Consider the following 5,147-nt stretch of genomic DNA (forward strand, 5'->3'; position numbering starts at 1 on the left):
ATGAAACTGCAGGGCAGCCACCCTAAAACAATAGTAAAATAAAACACAACTGTACACGCAAGATTACAGTCACGCTAGATTCTGTCACTTGCTGAAGGGAAGTGGAAGCACTCGACTAGCGAACACAAGAAAAAAGTGAGCTCCCCTGACTAGGGTTCCGCGGCCCCGCGCCACCCCCGCCTCTGTCCCCGACTCCCTCCTCCCCCCTCCCCCGGCCCTCGCTGTCGCTCCCCGCGGGCGACAGGAGGGCCCCCAGACCCTACTGCCCCCTCGACCCCCCTCCTCCGGCCTCCCGTTTCACCGCCGTCCGCGCAGGTCGTCCGGGCTAAGCCTCGGGCGGTGCCGGCGGTGCTTTTCCCCGGGCGTTTGGAGGTGGGGCGTGGGGCCTTCTTCTCCGGCGACGATGCTCCTCGGCTCAGGAGGTTCCGTGGTGGCGCGGGTCTTCGGGGCGCGCAGGAACGGGCGGCGGGCTGGCGATGGCGCGGTTGCTTGTCGGCGAGGTGGCGCGCGGCATGGCTCTCTCGACCCAGAGTCAGGCCCTCAGGGGGCCATCTAGGGCTGGGCGGGCCGGGCTCGGGCGCAGCCAAACTTCTTCTGGTGGGCAGGGGAGGTGGCCGGAGCTGAGGTGGGTGAGGTGGAGGCGCGCGTCCAGCAGCATCCCGACGGGGGATTCACGAGCATGGATTAGGTGGGTATGTGCTTTGCCAGGCCAGGAGTGCCCGGTGTGCCCCTTGTCGGCATGTCCGGACGGGTACGCCATTGGCGATGGAGGCGGATCCCTCCTGCGTGTCCACTGCCTCATTGCTCCTCGGCTTTGAGATCCTCATTCAGCTCGCTAGCCTCGATTCGTTTGCCGCGGTGAGGCGGTGATGGTGGCTCTGCAGTCGTGGTGGCGCATGTTGGTGGGCGTTGGATTTGGTGGAGCACAATGGACGTCCAGGGCGAGGATGCGAGGGACGGGAGAAATATATGTCGGTTTGGCCGACACCGACGCGGTGACGCTCGCGGGTGCCACCTTTCCTTCCTGAAGGGCGTTGGGTGAAGCTCTCCTTCCTTGCCCTTGTGCGTACCGGGGGAAACCCTAGGAGGAGTCCGGGTAGCAGTGTCGTCGCATGCCTTCTTGAAGGTGCTACTTGGTACGCTGTGTTGCAGAGTGCTACGAGCGTGGTGGGAATTATCCGGAGGGCGCAACGGCTACAGAACACCTTCGTTTTCGTCGATCCGACCTTTTCGGCTTTCTTTCTCTTTTCTTTCTTTTATGTTTTCTCTTGGGCGTGATTGTGTTGATGCCCCAGCAGTAGGTTGTACCGCGTGATTGCTATATTAATATAGCGGGTCGAAAGCCTATTTTGAGAAAGCTCAAGGAAAGTGAAAGGACAGTAAAAATCAGTAAGGCATACATGAACATCAGTAAAATCCAGTATGGATAGAGTAAGGCTTCAGGGGTGACTGAAACTATCTGTTCATTCATGAATTCTAGGTGGTGGTCTATCAAAGGCTTGTTGGTTTCCAACATCTATCAACGCGAAGATATTGAAATGATCCCAACTTATTTGATACAACCAGTACAATTCGTACACCAAGATTGAGTAGTTGTTTGTTGGTTATTATTAATACTAGATTTTGATGTGCGCCTTGGCGCACGATCCCGTGAAGTTTGTGTTAATGTTTATTGTAGGTGCACGATCCCACGAAGCTTGTGCAAATATTCATTGTATACATTTGTAAACATCGATGATAAGCAAACATTAAACAAAGAGTGAATAATTATATGTTTAATTTTACTGGATACATAGAATAATTATAACGAAGAGGAGCAAAGGAACACAACATATCATGTGTCTTGCATCAGCCTATCAATTTCCCGGGAGGTCCTCCATGCCACCGGTCTCCCACGGTACCACGACACAACGAAGCGGGATTTTGGAGGGGGAGGGGCAGGCGGACGTGGCGGAGCTCCGATGGCCAATTCCCGCATCGGTTCTGTCACTTCCAGCCATGGCCATGCGCCATCCATTCTCAAGTACATGGATACATTTGATTGTTTCCTGACGCATCAATTTATTTGAAGCAAACAAACCAAATACAAAAGTGAAAACTGCGATCATTGCTTGAAAAATAATTCGAAGACCAGATGCATTGGAACTTAAGTGCAGCGACAGCTCAAGCTCGCCACTCGGCTAGTGGACATGCCATCGACATCTTAACCTCACCACTCGGCCCAGTGAACATGCAAGTGAAGCAATGGTTCAGAATAGAGGAACTGAAATTTTACCCACACATGTTGATTACCAGACAGTAATTTACCCACATATGTTGATCAATCGTATGAACCCGAGGAGTGTCATGTACTGGCATCCTGCAACAACAGATGAACCCTGAAGACAGAAGTATGTGTTTCTCCACACATAAACTATGGGCTTATTCTGTCAATTGAACATGCTGTCATTTTCTTAAGAGATTTGCTGAAACAAATTTGCAGGCAATAAAAAGTATATGTTTCAATACAATCGATATTAATGAAAAAGATACCGTCCCATTTAAATAACAACAATCTGATGTAAAAGCGCCTGGATTCTGATGGTCTAAACCTTATAGGTTAACTATCAAATAAACAGCTGCAATTGGGATGTAAAAAAAGAGGATCTACAATCTGTCTATTAGGACAGATGACAAAAATGCTGGCCCAAACAACAATGATACTGGCCCACAAATAATCTCCTTGCCCATCCTATCAATGACCAGCCTAACTTTGCCACCTTAATTTTCATCGACATAACAGACACTAACAAAATGAATTGGATCCAAGGAGACATATACACAAAAACATAGATATAGATGCGAGATTCAATGTAAGGTGAGGATTCTAGGTAGCAGAGAAAGAGAGGAAGAGACAGGAAGGAGATCGTTACCGATGGATGCGACAAATGCAGCTAAGCTCCATGGAACCAAATTACACAATAAAAAGTGGGCACTGGACCATGAAGATTGCAAATACACCGATGGAAGTTTACATTCATGAGTATCTTCACCATACATAAGATATGAAAAATGAGAACAGTAAGGATTAGTAGAATGGACTAATTAATATAATACATGCACAATGCGATTAAAGAATTAGCTAGCATGTAAGTATGTTCAACTTGTGAACTCAAAATTTGAAAATGAATACATTAAGTGTGATCCTCTCTCAATGGAAATATCTCTAGTAGCTAAGAAACTTATACGGAGCATGTACAAAAGCTTTTTATAGGAGAGCTAGACTCTAGGAGCATCTGGCAGTTTGATATGAAAGACGCATGGAACAAGGGCTTCTAGCTGATCCCGTTGTAAAACATGGAACAACACAAAAAAAAATGCTTGAAACCAGAGGCATAGGAAGGTGGTGACCCATACAACAAAGAAGGGCGTAGGCTACACGGCGTCTCCTGCCATGCCTTGCTACGTGGTCTTCAAGCTTTGAAGTTGTCCGCCGCTGAAGCTTTCCGAAAGCACCAAAAGCAAGGAAAAAGTCAAATAATTTCATGTTTCCAGCAGCATAAATCAATAAATGCAAATGTACATATTAAACATCAACTGCTCTTATAGCACCATTAATTACAAAGAACACACAATCGGTAAGATGAGACTTAACCTTTAAACCCCCCCCCAATGATAGCTGGTAAAAGATTCTGTGCCTGACATGAAATAGAAGTAAATCACGGGTGATTAAGTAATATAAATTGGAAATCTCACAAAGACCAAATAATCAAATAGAAGTAATTATCAAATCATCTAAAATACTGAAATGATGTACTATCAGCACTTACAATGATATTAAGAAGCTGCCATTTAATGATATACTCCAGGATAATGGAATTTTATTATTTACTTTTGATAACCTGCGCAAGTGAGAATATCAAAAGAAAATTTAGTTTGGACAGAACAAAAACAAATTTCTTGCCACAAATTACTTTAATTGACTATGGCGTGAAACGAAGAAGAAATGAATCCTGACCTTGGGCTGAAGATTAATAAATAATAGGAACAGGTAGAACAATCATCAACATAGATTCCACAAAGGACCATCCTAAGTTCATAAAAACAGAGAACTGCAGAAGCCACATCTTACACCTCTCATTGAAGTCAAGAACAAACTGTGTGCAATCGAAATCGCTATTCAATTCATTTAACCCACTATAGGCATGTAACCAATCAATAGTGCTCATAGAGAATTATAATTATATCAGACATTTCAACTCTCTAATGTAATGAGACATCAGCTCCCAGAAAATTTTACACCAGAATACGATTAGCGTATATTGACATTATGTGTTAGACTTCCACTCACGCCAGAGATCATATTAAGACCAACAACCAGTTAGTCCAACGATACTGGCTACGCAACAAAAAAAAACATGTAACTATGACCCGCAACAATTTAGTCAAATGATATCAGCTATGCAACAAGGCATTATGTTTATCAAACTAACTGACCTTAACAAGCAATCTAATCAGAGTACAGTTAACCACAACAATAGATTGGCCCCAAAACATACAGAAGGCCATCGAGATCCTCCCTAACTCTAGATATTCAATATTCATACATAAATAAATAAGAAAACCGCAGTTCATTTGAAATATGAAATAGCAGAATTAAATTGTAGTGCAATACATTTCACGTACCAATGCTTTTCTTGGAAATTTAAATACCATATTTTAGGAAAAAAAGAATCACTGAATGTTGGATTCAACCAAGTATGATCCAATCAAAATAACCTTATAGCCCCCAATGTAGGGTCTATTGAAGTTGACAGAACCAAGTAATAGCAACACAAATGCAAACAAACAAAAAATGTCTCACACAACTTATATGTTGGAGCATCATTTTAATATCCTAACCCACATATGCCTCACACAATTAATATGTTTCCTCAACCAGAGATGCATCTCACATAACTATTTGTTGTTGTAGAGCAGAAAACACTCACTGTCTGACATCATTAAATTGAGGAGTTCGTGTGGTCATTGGAACGCTCCTGTATCACTAAAAGGTGAAATGATGAGAACAAATAAATACCAAAGGACCAAACTATTTAAGTATTTAAATAATCTAGCAAGCTCGGGTACAAAATTAACTACTATTTTAGCTTCAACACATGTTTCAA

The 5,147-nt window shown here is 43.8% G+C and overlaps 1 long non-coding RNA gene across 1 annotated transcript; it reads right to left on the reverse strand.

The window, feature by feature from the left end:
• Positions 1 to 1,791: 1,791 nt before the first annotated feature.
• Positions 1,792 to 4,434, reverse strand: LOC124686559. The gene is made up of 3 exons (XR_006997858.1): positions 3,810 to 4,434; positions 2,913 to 3,677; positions 1,792 to 2,359 (listed from the first exon to the last, which is right to left on the reverse strand). It is a non-coding gene; the product is annotated as an uncharacterized LOC124686559 (long non-coding RNA).
• Positions 4,435 to 5,147: the final 713 nt, after the last annotated feature.

This window comes from Lolium rigidum, chromosome 2 (genome assembly GCF_022539505.1).
Source record: "Lolium rigidum isolate FL_2022 chromosome 2, APGP_CSIRO_Lrig_0.1, whole genome shotgun sequence".
Classification (NCBI taxonomy): Eukaryota; Viridiplantae; Streptophyta; class Magnoliopsida; order Poales; family Poaceae; genus Lolium; species Lolium rigidum.